The sequence below is a fragment of the Hylobates moloch genome, unplaced genomic scaffold (genome assembly GCF_009828535.3).
Source record: "Hylobates moloch isolate HMO894 unplaced genomic scaffold, HMol_V3 SCAFFOLD_6, whole genome shotgun sequence".
In the NCBI taxonomy this organism is placed as follows: domain Eukaryota; kingdom Metazoa; phylum Chordata; class Mammalia; order Primates; family Hylobatidae; genus Hylobates; species Hylobates moloch.
Genome location: NW_026652281.1, coordinates 148,523,974 through 148,539,574, shown reverse-complemented (window position 1 = coordinate 148,539,574; position 15,601 = coordinate 148,523,974). Strand labels below are relative to the sequence as shown.

Here is a 15,601-nt window from a genome sequence, read left to right as displayed (position 1 = left end):
AGAAGTTCAGGCCGGGCACGGTGGCTTACGCCTGTAATCCCAGCACTTTAGGAGACCGAGGCGGGCTGATCACCTGAGGTCGGGAGTTTGAGACCAGCCTGACCCACATGGAGAAACCCCATCTCTACTAAAAATAACAAAAATTAGCCCGGCGTGGTGACACATGCCTGTAATCCCAGCTACTCGGGAGGCTGAGACAGGAGAATCGCTTGAACCCAGGAGGCGGAGGTTGCAGTGAGCCAAGATCGTGCCATTGCACTCCAGCCCGGGCAACAAGAGCGAAACTGTCTCAAAAAAAAAAAAAAAAAAGTAAAAGTTCAACAACTTTGAGTAGTTGGAAAGTTAAAATTTTGGACAATACAAAATAACAGCCCACAGCAGCTGATGCCTGTAATCCCAAAACTTTGGGAAGCCAAGTTAGGAGGAATGCCTGGGCTCAGGAGTTCAAGACCAACCTGGGCAACATAGCGAGACCCTGTCTCTACAAAAAATAAAAAAATAGGCTGGGCCCAGTGGCTCACGCCTGTAATCCCAGCACTTAGGGAGGCCGAGGTGGGTGAATCACTTGAGGTCAGGGGTTTGAGACCAGGCTGGCCAACATGGAGAAACCCTGTCTCTGCTAAAACAAAAACAAAAACAAAAACCCCCACAAACATTAGTCAGGCATGGTAGCAGTCACCGGTAATCCCAGCTGTTCGGGAGGCTGAAGCAGGAGAATCACTTGAACCCGGGAGGCAGAGGTTGCAGTGCCATTGCACTCCAGCCTGGTCAACAGAGTGAGACTCTCTCTCTCTCAAAAGAAAAAAAAAATAAAAATAAAAACAAATAAAATTATCCAGGTGTAGTGGCGCCAGCGGTAGTCCTAGCTATTAGGGACCCTGAGCCAGGAGAATCCCTTAAGGCCAGGATTTAGAGGATGCAGTGAGCCATGATGGCACCACTGTACTCCAGCCTGGGCGACAGAGCAAAACCCCAACTCAATAATAATAATAACAACGTGGGAAATACTGGACTAGGGACAATGCCACCAACACAAGAACCCAAGACCACCAGTGTTCACAATACATCCTCTGCTTCGTTTCACACACGTGGGCAGGATGCATGTGCCACGAGACTATGTAGGCAGTATTCGGACATGCCGAGTGATCAACCTTGCCAGGAAACAGACGCACACAAAAACAGAGAGGTGCCAACACAAGCCGAATCTATGCGGCTGAGGCTGCAGTAACAGGAGCAGCAAGCAGTGCTGCACTAAACCCACACCTGAGCACCCAGGGCCCACAAGGTCTGGACAGGCGCAGTGGGGGCTGTGGTGCTGCCAGCTCAGGGGCTGGTGGTCCAGGAGCCCTCTTCAGGACCCGGAAGCACCTTCCCTGGATCGTCACCTCCAGTCTGGGTTCGGGAGATGGCGCCTCTGCCAAGTACAGATCCCAGGGGAATTCTGTCATGGTGAGAACAGTCCACTCGTCCTTGGATTGCTGAATTTGCAGCTGGAGTTTGAGGAGGAAACCAGGAGAAAGCAAACCTCAACGAGGTTCTGGAAGGTGCAGGCTGACGCGCTTTCTGTCTCTTTTGATTGACTGATTTTTATCCTCCTTGTGGGTCATATTTTCCTTCTTTGCAACCAGGTAAGTTTTGATCGGATGCCAGGATGCCAGGTATTGTGAGTTTTACCTTGATGAGCGCTCAATATTCTTTTTTTTTTTTTTTTTTTTTTTTTGAGACGGTGTCGCCCTCTATTGTCCAGGCTGGAGCACAGTGGAATAGTCTTGGCTCACTGCAACCTCCGCCTCCCAGGTTCAAGCGATTCTTCTGTCTCAAGCTCCTGAGTAGTGGGGACTACAGGCACGTGCCACCACGTCTGGCTAATTTTTGTATTTTTAGTAGAGACAGGGTTTCTCCTTTTTGGCCAGGCTGGTCTCAAACTCCTGACCTCAAGTGATCCGCCCACCTCAGCCTCCCAAAGTGCTGGGATTATAGGCGTGAGACACCGTGCCTGGCCAAGTGCTGAATATTCTTGTATTTTAAAAAAATACTGCCCAGCATGGTGGTTCACTCCTGTAATCTCAGCACTTTGGGAGGCCAAGGCAGGGGATAGCATGAGCCCAGAAGTTCAAGACCAGACTGGGCAATATAGTGAGACCCTGTCTCTACTAAAATTAAAAAAAAAAAAAATAGTTAGGTGGGGTGGCATGCACCTGGAGTTCTAGCTACCCAGCTACTTGGAGGCTGAGGTAGGAGGATCTCTTGAGCCCAGGAGGTCAAGGCTGCAGTAAGCCGAGATCAAGCCACTGAACTCCAGCCTGGGTGACAGAGCGAGACTCTGTCTTTAAAAAATAAATTAAAAATACTATTGAGTTGGCCAGGCGCAATGGCTCATGCCTGTAATCCCAGCACTTTGGGAGGCCAGGGCAGGTGGATCACCTGAGGTCAGGAGTTTGAGACCAGCCTGACCAACATGGTGAAAACCTGTCTCTACCAAAAAATGCAAAAATTAGCCGAGCATATGGTGCATACCTGTAATCCCAGCTACTGGGGCGGCTGAGCCAGGAGAATGGCTTGAACCCAGGAGGCGGAGGTTGCAGTGAGCTGAGATCATGCCACCACACTCCAGCCTGGGTGACAGAGCAAGACTCTCAAAATAATAATAATAATAATACTGTTGAGTCTTGTTTTGGCACACAATTAAGATTCTCAGAATGAGTTTGATTCATTGTGAATCTTGCTTTTCGGTTTCATTAGGTGGAATTAAAGCAGCCTATTATCTAGAGCCAGTTTTCTCACCATTTCTGAGGCAAAAACTCTTGAGTACTCTACTGGATGCCCTGGGCAGGATGAGGTTTTCCCACTCTGCCTGAATACCAATGATCCCCAGCCCTGTGTGAGCTCTAGGGATGGTTCTTTTGAGGGGGTTCTTTCTCCAGCTTCAAGTGGTTTCTTTTCTTTTCTTTCTTTCTTTTTTTTTTTTTTTTTGAGACAGAGTTTTCACTCTTGAGGCCCAGGCTGGAGTGCAATGGCTTGATCTTAATTCATCGCAACCTCCGCCTCCCAGGTTCAAGCGATTCTCCTGCCTCAGCGTCCCAAGTAACTGAGATTACAGGTGCCCACCACCACCCCTGGCTAATTTTTTTGTATTTTTAGTAGAGACGGGGTTTTACCATGTTGGTCAGGCTGGTCTCCAACTCCTGACCTCAGGTAATCCACCCACCTCAGCCTCCCAAAGTGCTGGGATTACAGGCCTGAGCCACCGCGCCCGGCTTCAAGTGGTTTCTGTCACGCGCGTCTGTGTGAAGAGACCACCAAACAGGCTTTGTGTGAGCAATAAAGCTTTTTAATCACCTGGGTGCAGGCAGGCTGAGTCCGAAAAGAGAGTCAGCAAAAGGTGGTGGGATTATCATTCGTTCTTACAGGTTTGGGATAGGCGGTGGAGTTAGGAGCAATTTTTTTTTTTTTTTTTAATAGAGATGGGGGTCTCACCGCGTTAGCCAGGATGGTCTCCATCTCCTGACCTCGTGATCCGCCCGCCTCGGCCTCCCAAAGTGCTGGGATTACAAGCGTGAGCCACCACGCCCGGCCTGGAGCAATTTTTTTGTGGGCAGGGGGTGGATCTTACAAAGTACATTCTCAAGGGTGGAAAGAATATTACAAAGTACCTTCTTAAGGGCGGGGAATATCACAAGGTACATGATCGCAAGGGCGGGGAGCGTGTATTGTCATAAGGTCAACTGATCAGTGAGGGTGGGGCAGGAACAAAGCACAATGGTGGAAAGGCAGGACCTGGCTATTTTCACTTCTTTTGTGGATCTTCAGTTGCTTCGGGCCATCTAGATGTATACCTGCAGGTCACAGGGGATATGATGGCTTAGCTTGGGCTCAGAGGCCTGACAGTTTCTATACAAGCCTTTGCTGATTTGTCTTCAGTTGAAGACTTGAAGGGAGCCTTCTGCAGCTCTCTGGGTCTCTCTGTCTAACTCTCTCCTCCCCAGTACTCTGCCCTGCAAACGCTAGCCACCTGGGCCTGCCTCCCCAAACTCCCAGCGCTCCCTCAACTCAGGGAGACGACCAGGCTCCACACATCCCACCTCCCTTTGCTGTGGCCTGGAAACGCTCCTAGAACTCAGCTGGGCAATCATCTGTTTCCTCTCTCAAGCGTGATTGCCCTGTGCTGACTATGTGATGTCTGAAAAGGCTTATTTCATATATTTGGTCAAGTTTTTAGTTGTTTAAAATGGAAGTGTAAATCCAATCCCTGTTATCCATCTTAGTCAAACACATTAGTTTAAGACTGTCGTTTTTTTTGTTTTTGTTTTTGAAACGCAGTCTCACTCTGCCGCCCAGGACAGTGATGCAATCTCGACTCACTGCAACCTCCGCCTCCTAGGTTCGAGTGATTCTCCTGCCTCAGCCTCTCAAGTAGCTGGGATTACAGGCACCCACCACCACGCCCGGCTAATTTTCATTGTGTGTTTTTGTTTTTGTTGTTTTGTTTTTTTGTTTTAGTAGAGACGGGGTTTCACCATGTTGGCCAGGCTGGTTTCGAACTCTTGACCTCAGATGATCTGCTCCCCTCCACCTCCCAAAGTGCTGGGATTACAGATGTGAGTCACTGTGCTCAGTAAGACTATTGCTTTTTAACCTAAGTTTTGAAGTTGCAGTTTCTTCTAAAATTTCCCAGTGGGGAATCATAGCATTACATGAATACTAACTATGTTCTGGGCACTGTGAAAAGCTAGGTTCCAGCTTTGGGGGATTTGTCTCCTTTTTTCTTTTTGAGATGGAGCCTCACTCTTTTGCTAGGCTGGAGGGCAGTGGCGCGATCTTGGCTCACTGCAAACTCTGACTCCCAGGTTCAAGTGACTCTCCTGCCTTGGCCTCCCGAGTAGCTGGGACCACAGGCACGCGCCACCACGCCCAGCTAGTTTTTTGTACTTTTAGTAGAGATGGGGCTTCACCATGTTGGTCAGGCTGGTTTCAAACTCCTAACCTCAAGTGATCCACCCGCCTGGTGAGATCTGCCTGCCTCTGTTGTTATTTTTAGAAACTAAAGTTTTTTTTCCATCAATCTTATTTTCATGTTGCTTAAGAGCCTGTGGGGCTGGGTGCAGTGGCTCATGCCTGTAATCCCAGCACTCTGGGAAGCCGAGGTGGGCGGATCACCTTAGGTCAGGAGTTCAAGACCAGTCTGGTCAACATGGTGAAGCCCTGTCTGTACTAAAGATACGGAAAAATTAGCCAGGCGTGGTGACACGCGTCTGTAATCCCAGCTACTTGGGAGGCCGAGGCATGAGAATCACTTGAATCTGGGAGGCAGAGGTCTCAGTGAGCCAAGATTGCACCATCGCACTTCAGTCTGGGTGACAAAGCAAGACTTCATCTCAAAAAAAAAAAAAAAAAGCTTGTGGAAGAACAGCTTAAGACCACACATTTGTTGTTCCTACCCATTTAGTGGCCTGAGCAATGACAGCTGCAGGTCAGTCTTCTATGGCAGGCTGAGCGTTCCATATCTTCAATAGAGAACTGCTGGATAGACACTGGGTACCTGCATGCCTCCAACCAGTCTGCAACCTCAGGCTAAGTAGCAGTGAACTCAGAAGCTGGGGCAGTCTGTTCACCCTGAAATCTGAAATTCCTCTGTGGTCTGTGGTCATAGCTTTCTCAGCAGTAGCCTGTTCTTTTTCTTTTCTGTTTTTTTTTTTGTTGTTTGTTTTGTTTTTTTTTTTGAGACGGAGTCTCATTCTGTCACCCAGGCTGGAGTGTGGAGTGCAGTGGCGCGATCTTGGCTCACTGCAACCTCCGCCTCCCAGGTTCAAGTGATTCTCCTGCCTCAGCCTCCTGAGTAGCTAGAACTACAGGCATGTGCCACCACGCCCGGCTAATTTTTTGTATTGTTAATAGAGGCGGGGTTTCATTGTGTTAGCCAGGATGGTCTCAATTTACTGACCTTGTGATCTGGTTGCCTCAGCCTCCAAAGTGCTGGGATTACAGGCATGAGCTTTTCAATCACTTCGGGATCTCTGTAGAAGCAGAGATCAGGCGTGATCTCTAATGGGTGTTCACAGGAGACAGTGCCAGGCATGTGCAGAACTCCCTGAGCCAGCATTCCCCACATCAGACCCCCTGCGTGAGCTCCGTTGTTGCATGGGATGGGAATATCCACACAGCGCAGAGGAGAACCTGTGTTCCACAGAGGTTTGGTAGGTAGGTTATCATGAGATGCCGCTGTGGGAGGCCAGTGGCCACCCTGGGATCAGTATCTACCAACAGACACAGCTCCCAGAAGGCTGCCTGGACCTGGTTAATGAAGGTTCCAGGAGTGAAGTGGCCAGCAATAGGAGTGGCTCCTGTGGCAGCAGCAAAGCTCAGCTCAGCCCGCTGGCCAGGATTCCAGGAGGACATGAGATTGACATCAGAAGGGCTTTAATTTTTTTTTTTTGGACAGAAAGTAGAATGTATTGGTGAATATTAAGAGGGAGGCAGCACAGTGGAAGCTGTCATGAGTGCAGGGCCCGTCGCTTGTCCAGAGGGCCACAAATGGGGATGTACTTGACCCTACAGCCCTCTGGGATGAGCCGCTTCTCAGCCACCATGTCTTCAAATTCATTGGCATTGAACTTGATGAAGCCCCACTTCTTTGAGATGTGGATCTTCTAGCGGCCAGGAAACTTGAACTTGGCCCTGCGCAGGGCCTCAATCACATGCTCCTTGTTCTGCAGCTTGGTACAGATGGACATGATAACTTGGCCAATGTGAACCCTGGCCACAGTGCCCTGGGGCTTTCCAAAGGCACCTCGCGTGCCTGTCTGGAGCCTACACTGGGGTAGTGCAGTCAGAAACATGAACATCCATCTGAAAAGCCTGTCTCCAAGGTCCCGTAGAGCAACCCATACAATAAACAGTCTGCATATACTACCAAGGAAGCTGCTGTTTGCAGTGATTGCACACTGGGACCCCCTGAGGAAAGGAACTCAGTCAGCTTAATTGGCTGCAGAATCAGAAGGGTTTTCAATGGCAACAATGGTACGAGCTGCCAACAGAATTAGATTCTTCAGATTTAGGATGTAAATGCCACCACTTTTCCATTTTTTTTTTGAGACAGAGTTTTGCTCTCGTTGCCCAGGCTGGAGTGCAATGGCGCAGTCTCGGCACACTGCAACCTCCACCTCCTGGGTTCAAGTGATTCTCCTGCCTCAGCCTCCCAAGTAACTGGGATTACAGGCATGCGCCACCATGCCCGGCTAATTTTGTATTTTTAGTAGAGACAGGGTTTCTTTTTTTTTTTTTTTGAGACGGAGTCTTTCTCTGTCCCCCAGGCTGGAGTGCAGTGGCGCGATCTCGGCTCACCGCAACCTCCACCTCCTGGGTTCACGCCATTCTCCTGCCTCAGCCTCCCGAGTAGCTGGGAATACAGGCGCCCGCCAACACGCCCGGCTAATTTTTTGTGTTTTTAGTAGAGATGGGGTTTCACCATGCTAGCCAGGATGGTCTCGATCTCCTGACCTCGTGATCCGCCTGCCTCAGCCTCCCAAAGTGCTGGGATTACAGGCTTGAGCCACCGCGCCCGGCTGAGACAGGGTTTCTTCATGTTGGTCAGGGTGGTCTCGAACTCCCAAGCTCAGGTGATCCACCTGCCTTGGTCTCCCAAAGCGCTGGGATTACAGGTGTGAGCCACCGCGCCCAACACTTTTCCTTTGTAGATATACTGTTCCATCTGGAACCAAGTTGGTGCCACTTAAGTGGGTTCCTGCTGCAAGAAACTAGAGGACATTCCCCTCCTTCATTTGCAGGACATCGAGGCTCTGGACATTGTGGAAATTTCCCTTTTAAGATGAAAATCCAGAACAGCGTCGTATGGCCCCCTCTATGGGTAGCATGGAGAACCTACAGAATGTTAAATGGGGTCTTACTGATTATCTCCGGCTCCCAGTTCAGTCTCCAGTCTGAGGAAAATAGCTGACACGTCTCCCTCTTTCTAAAGTGCACCAATCAAGCAGAACCTACTAGAAGTTGCTAACCCATCCTGTGGCATATAGTTCATAACATATCTCCAGACCGTAGAGAAGAGCAAACAGGAGAGTCATTGAGGAGACTGATCAGAGGATACAGAGGATTTCTTTGAAAGGAGTTACTGGCCTAGAGGTCAGGGCTATTCCTACCCTGGACCTGAAGTCAAGTCAGAAGGCTCCATTAGCCGCAGTGCTGCCCTGTACTGGAGCAAAAGATGCTGAGAGAGATCTGGAAAGTGTGACCTGTGTCTCCTGGAGTTAAGGGAGTGCAGAGTCCACTTCCCAACTCTTTTTTTTTCTTTTTTGAGAAGAAGTCTCGCTCTGTTGCCCAGGTTGGAGCGCAGTGTCACGATCTCGGCTCACCTGCAACTTCTGCCTCCTGGTTTAAGCAATTCTCCTGCCTCAGCCACCGGAGTAGCTGGGACTACAGGTGTGCACCAGCACACCCAGCTAATTTTTGTATTTTTAGTAGAGACGGGGTTTCACCATGTTGGCCAGGCTGGTCTTGAACTCCTGGCCTCAAGTGATCCACCCACCTCAGTCTCCCAGAGTGCTGGGATTACAGGCGTGAGCCACCACGCCTGGTCAATGCTTCCCAACTCTTGCCTGGAAAAGTCTGAAGGCCAGAGGCTGGCTAGAGCTACCTGTGTTGGCAAAGAAAAGAGAGGACGATGGTGAGCTTGACGGCACGTCCAGAATTTGGCACATCCAGAAGTAACCAGCTTAGAGAATTCTTAAAAGGACGTTACCAAGAGAACTTTACCTACTCGGTGAGGCAACACTAGGCTACAAAGGCTGATTCCCCCTCCCCCACCGATTTATTTATTTATTTATTTATTATTTTATTTTGTAGAGACAGGATCTCCCTATGTTGCCCAGGCTGGTCTTAAACTTCTGGCCTCAAAATGTGATCCTTTCTGCCTCATCCTCTCAAAGTGCTGGGATTACAGGTGTGAACCACTGTATTCGGCCTCCAGATTTACATACGTTGCAAAAATAGTACCAGAAAAAATTCCTTATACTTTTTGTCCAGATTCCTCAAATATTAACATTTTACGTAACCACAATACATATATAAAAGCCAGGAAATTAACACTGATACAGCACTATTCTCTGATCTATAGACCTAATTCAAATTTTACCAACTGTCCCACTGATCTTCTTTTTCTGGTTCAGGATTCAGTGCAGCATCTCACCACGCATTAAGTTGCATGTCTCCTTAATCTTCTGTGATCTGGAACTGTTCCTCATCCTTTGTCTTCCATGACCCTGACACTTGTAAAGATAACTGGCCACTTATCTTGTACAATAGCCTGCATCTGGGGTTTGGCTGAGGTTTCCTTGTGACTAATTTCGGTTCTGCATTTTTGTCGTGAATATCAGAGAAGGCATGCTATGTGCTGTGTGCATCATGTCAGGAGGCACGTGATATTTTTCCCATTTCTGGGGATGTTCACTTTGATCACCTGATAGGGTGATGTCTAGAGGTTTCCCCACTACAAAGTTACTCTTTCCCTTTGTAATTAATAAGTATTTTATGGGAAGATCTTTAAGACTAAATAACTATCCCATTTTCTATATTATTTTACCTACTCATCCTAGCTTCTGTTGAAGTGTTTTTACCTAAGAAATTATTAGCATAGTATTTGCCAAACAATGCTTTTCAATGTCTATTTGCTAGTTGAAATTCTACCGTAAGGAAGAGCTTTTCCATCTTATCTCTGTATTTATTTATGTCAGGATGGATTCGTGATTCTTACTTTATTCTATGTGTTGTAATGTATTACTCTTAGTATTTACTTTCTTTTTTCTTTCTCTCTCTGTCCTTTTTTTTTTCTTTTGAGACAGGGTCTTGCTCTGTTGCCCAGGCTCAAGTGCGGTGGCACAATCATGGCTCACTGCAGCCTTGACCTCCCAGGCTCAAGCAATCCTCCCACCTCAGCCTCCAGAGTAGGGGGGACTACAGGTGCGTACCACCACACCGGGCTAATTTTTTAATTTTTTGTAGAGCTAGGGTGTCACTATGTTGCCCAGGCTGGTCTTGAACCATGGGTTCAAGAGATCCTTCCACCTTGGCCTCCCAAGGTGCCAGGATTACAGATGTGAGCCACCAGGCCCAGCCTGCTCTCTTGCTTAAACTGTTTAAGGTTTGGCCATTGGAACCCCTTCAAATGGGCTCCTGTGTCCTTTTGACACATCCCATCATTTTGTGTGTGTGCAGTTCCTATTTTCTGTTGCACATTAATTTTGTACTTTCCCTGCCCTACCACTGAAATCAGCCATTTCTTCAAGGAGATGTAATTCCTTTCATTGGCTAATGGTATTTAGAAATCCAGACCCGGGTGCTAGTTGTGTTCATTGGTTGTAGGATGCACACACACACACACAGACACACACACACACACACACACACACACACACACTAGTTCATACCTACAACTGCGAACCAAAATAATAGGTTTCATGCAGCCTTTCCCATTTCTTATTTTAACTGCTTTCTCTGACAAAGAGAAATTTAGCTTTCGTTGTCCATAATGCATTTATTTTCTCCAATACACATAAATTAGTTTCAGAGATGCTAATATATATAGCTGTGAGAAAAACTACTAAGTAGAATACTTATGCTCAATTTTTTCTTTGGCTTTATAGGACATAGCCAAAAATGCTCTTTTCCAGAGTTACTTAGGGTAGTTATTTTCTTCCTCTATCTCCAGTGTGGTTTGGTATTCATTTTTGTTACAGCTAGTTTTTTGTTTTGGTTTCTTTTTTTTGAGATGTAGTCTCGCTCTGTTGCCCAGACTGGAGTACAGTGGCAAGATCTCGGCTCACTGCAACCTCTGCCTCCCAGGTTCAAGTGATTCTCCTGTCTCAGCCTCTCGAGTAGCTGGGATTACAGGCGCACACCACAATGCCCAGCTAATTTTTTGTATTTTAGTAGAGACAGGGTTTCACCTTGTTGCCCAGGCTGGTCTTGAACTCCTGAGCTCAGGCAATCCACCCGCCTCGGCCTCCCAAAGTGCTAGGATTACAGGCATGAGCCACTGCGCCTGGCCAGTTTATTGTTTTTCTTTGTATTCCATTTGGGGCTCTATCCCATCTTTGTTGATTACATTTTCATTCATTTTTAAGTATGTGAAATATTTACATGGTTTTAAAAGTCAGAAATATACAAAAAGGATGGCTCAGAGTGATATTACTTCCCCTATCCTTTCTACCCGATTCCTGTCTACTGCCTATAAATTACCAATCTCATTTGTTTCTTTTTTTTTTGAGACGGACTCTTGCTCTGTCACCCAGGCTGGAGTGCAGTGGAGCACTCTTGGCTCACTGCAGCCTCCGCCTCCCAGGTTCAAGCGATTCTTGTGCCTCAGCCTCCTGAGTAGCTGAGATTACAGGCACACACCACCACGACCAGCTAATTTTTGTATTTTTAAGATACAGCCATGTTGGCCAGGCTGGTCCCGAACTCCTGACCTCAGGTGATCCACCCGCTTTGGCCTCCCAAAGTGCTGGGATTACAGGCATGAGCGACGGCAGCCGGCCCAATTATTACAGGAAAGGAGTCCCGATCTAGACCCCAGCAGAGGGTTCTTGGATCTTGCGCCAGGAAAAATTCAGGGTGAGTCCGCAGTGCAAAGTGAAGGCAAATTATTAAGAAAGTAAAGGAATAAGAGAATGACTACTCCATAGACAGGGGAGCCCCGAGGGCTGCAGTTCCCCATTTTTATGGTTATTTCTTGATGATATGCTAAACAAGGAGTGGATTATTCATGCCTCCCCTGTTTAGACCATATAGGGTAATTTCCTGACTGTGCCATGGCATTTGTAAACTGTCATGAGGCTGGTGGGAGTGTAGCAGTGGGGACGACTAGAGGCCACTCCCGTGGCCCTCTTGGTTTTGGTGGGTTTTAGCCAGCTCCTTCACTGCAATCTGTTTTATCAGCAAGGTCTTTATGACCCGTATTTTGTGCTGACCTCCTATCTCATCCTGTGACTTAAAATGCCTTAACCGCCTGGGAATGCAGCCCAGTAGGTTTCAGCCTCATTTTACCCAGCCCCTATTCAAGACGGAGTTGCTCTGGGTCACACGCCTCTGACACAATCTCATGTTTCTGGATTATTCTTCTTGTGTTCTTTTTTGCACAGTTGAGCTGCAGAGATGAGATTAGGGTTAAGATGTGTAAGGAACTCACCTTGGGCACAAAACTGGGGGGGTGTCAAAAAATCAGTAGCCAGGATAAATAATATTTTAGTGCAATGTTTTAAAAATCAAAATGAATGCAAAAAAATCCATGATAATAAAATATCAAAAATCTGAATAAATTTCACTGCTGTGCTGAGCCCTATTGGAACCAGAAGCAAAAGGAAAAGTCATGCACCTCCCTGTACATGTTTTTAAGTAGTTTTTTTTTTTCTAGGTGAATCTCATTTTAATTGCAAAACACTTCAGTTACAGCACATTCAACAATGAACCAACAGGAAAGTTGCTGACTTTTGACATGTGAATATATAAAAATCTCTTGCAATTCAGGTAGTCAAGAAAATAAGTGCATACAAGGAAAGCAATTCTCGTTTTTCTGAAAATTGTTCTACATTTTATTTTATTTTATTTATTTATTTTGAGACGGAGTCTCGCCCTGTCACCCAGGCTGGAGTGCAATGACGCAATCTCAGCTCACTGCAATCCTTTGCTTCCTGGGTTCAAGTGATTCTCCTGCCTCAGCCTCCTGAGTAGCTGAGAATACAGGTGTCCACCACCACGCCCAGCTAATTTTTGTATTGTTAGTAAAGACAGGGTTTCACCACGTTGGCTAGGCTGGTCTCAAACTCTGGACCTTGTGATCTGCCTGCCTTGGCCTCCCAAAGTGCCAGGATTACAGGCGTGAGCCACTGCGCCTGGCCTATTTTATTTATTTATTTTTTTGAGATGGAGTCTTGCTCTGTTACCCAGGCTAGAGTGCAATGGCGGGATCTTGGCTCACTGCAAACTCTGCCTCCTGGATTCAAGTGATTCTCCTGCCTCAGCCTCCCGAGTAGCTGGGATCACAGGCGCCCACTGTCATGCCTGGCTAAGTTTTGTATTTTTGTAGAGAGGGGGTTTCACCATGTTAGCCAGGCTGGTCTTGATCTCCTGACCTCAGGTGATCTGCCCACCTCGGTCTCCCAAAATGCTGGGATTACAGGCGTGAGCCTCCGCGCCCGGCCTGTTCTACATTTTAAAAGGTGACTAGGCATACTTGGAAGCAGTAGGATGTACCTTGCCGGGAAAGAAGGAGAAAATCCTTTTTCATGTTGTTAGGCAAATATATATCAAATATATCCCAATTCCACTGGATAGAGTAAGTTGGATGACTTCTTTGAACTAGGCTAGGGCAGAACATTTAGTAAAAGGGGGTCTTGGGTGGGGACGCGAATCCAGGAGAAAAGGAGCACCAGATCTTATGTAATGCCAAACACATCAGTTCCACTCTCTGACACAGATGAGGCACACCGCCCCATGTCCCCAGACACAGGATGCACGAAAACAGTCACCCGATGGTTACTGTTCTCACTGCCTGGTGTTTTCTAGTGGTCTTCATTCAGGCCATGGAGAAAACCTTTTACCACCAGATGCAAACTGTCATTGAACTTAGGGTCATAAAGGATGTTACAGGGAAATTCTTGTAACGATACATAAGGACTCCTATTTACCTAATTGGAGCAATGATTACACAATTGACATTTCTGTTTTCATAAGGGTTTGTTCTCTACACTCTAACGGTTTAAGAAAAACACTGTCTGCCGGGCACAGTGGCTCACGCCTGTAATCCCAGCACTTTGGGAGGCCGAAGCAGGTGGATGACCTGAGGTCAGGAGTTCGAGACCATCCTGGCCAACATGGTGAAACCCCATCTCTACTAAAAATACAAAAATTAGCTGGGCATGGTGGTGGGCACCTATAATCCCAGTTACTTGGAAGGTTGGGGCAGGATAATTGTTTGAACCCGGGAGGCAGAGTTTGCGGTGAGCCGAGATCACACCATTGCACTCCAGCCTGGGCAACAAGAGTGAAACTCTGTCTAATTGTTTTATTTTATTTTTTTTTTTTTTTGAATGGTTTTGTTTTTGTTGCAATGGCGTCTTCACCCGACCCCCTCCTCCCATTTAAGTTCTCCTGCCTCAGTTCCGAGTAGTGGTTACAGGATGGCCACCATCTGGTAATTTTTGTTTTTAATAGAGTGGGTTTCTCCATTTGTTTGGTGGTCTCAAATCCGACCTCAGGTGATCAGCCGCCTCGGCTCCAAAGTCTGGGTTACAGGTGTGAGCCACCGGCCTGGCCCCTGAGATGAAGTCTTGCTCTGTCACCTAGGCTGGAGTGCAGTGGCATGATCTTGGCTCACTGCAACCTCCACATCCTGAGTTCAAGTAATTATCCTGCCCCAGCTTCCCGAGTAGCTGGGAGTACAGATGTGCACCACCATGGCTGGCTAATTTTTTTTTTTTTTTTTGTATTTTTAGAAGCTACAGGGTTTCACCATGTTGGCCAGGCTGCTCTTGAACCCCTGACCTCAGGTGATCCGCCCACCTCAGCCTCCCAAAGTGCTGGGATTACAGGTGTGAGCCACCATGCCCAGCCTTCCTTCCTTATTCAAATCTCTTCTTTTCTATACCTTAAAGTAGCTTTTGATGCCTAGTTTTTCCCCAGAATGTTAAAGCAGTTGAGGGAAAAATCTAAAGGTCAATGGATTAAAACTCACATCATTTTAAATTCGAATATTTTATTTATACAAAAAATAGGCCCATCTATGGGGTAGCCCATCTCTGAACCAGCCCATGATTCTTCCTCTGTCATCTGGGCATAGGGAAGCTCCCATGAGGCTGTAGGTATAAGCTGAGAGAGAAGGATTAGTGCAATGGAGGCAGGTGACATGGGTCTGGGCCCACCCATTCATATAACTTACTTGTGCCCTTTGGGCCTGTCTGAGCCCAATCCTGGGTGTACTACTTCCACCGTACAGTAGAATGAGGCTGTGCCCACCTAACCTTAGGATTTAGTGGGTCTGACAGTCACTTGATTCCAGCAGTCAGATGCTCGGTCTCTACCAGGACACAGTAGCACTCCAAAAACCCATTTTCTTAAGTGGTTCTCTATTGCAGATAGAATGCCCTTGCTCCAAAACTCTAGGGTTCTGTATTTAGAGGTTTGACAGAAACTTCACGTGGTGTGTTTACCACCGATAACCTTACCATGATGGGAATCTGTTGGGCCATATGGCCCAGATGGCAGGCCCAGTTATACTGCAGCCTGGAGCTGCTGCAGAGCCCTTTCTGGCCCTGCCCACTCCTCAGACCTGGCATTCCTTCAAGTCACCTGATTTCTGATATATGGGTCAGAACAATATTTCTGAGAGCAGAACATCCAAAACTCAAGAGCCTTTTATCAAGCCTTGCGAGTCTTTCTTAGTGTGGGAGTTGCCAGATGCAATAATGCACTTGACCTATCTTCCCACATCCGGCACTGGTACCTGAACACTTCACTAGCTTCACTGGTTTCTGAACCTTTGCAGGGTTTAACTTCTTGCCCTCTGGAGCACATATTTCTTGCCAGAACATCTAAA

At 47.3% G+C, this 15,601-nt stretch overlaps 1 non-coding gene and 1 pseudogene across 1 annotated transcript; both read right to left on the bottom strand.

Moving 5' to 3' along the window:
• Positions 1 to 6,491: 6,491 nt before the first annotated feature.
• Positions 6,492 to 15,254, bottom strand: LOC116470647 (large ribosomal subunit protein uL16-like; annotated as a pseudogene).
• On the bottom strand, positions 6,854 to 6,988 carry LOC116472069 (small nucleolar RNA SNORA70). The gene has a single exon (XR_004248980.1). It is a non-coding gene; the product is annotated as a small nucleolar RNA SNORA70 (small nucleolar RNA).
• Positions 15,255 to 15,601: the final 347 nt, after the last annotated feature.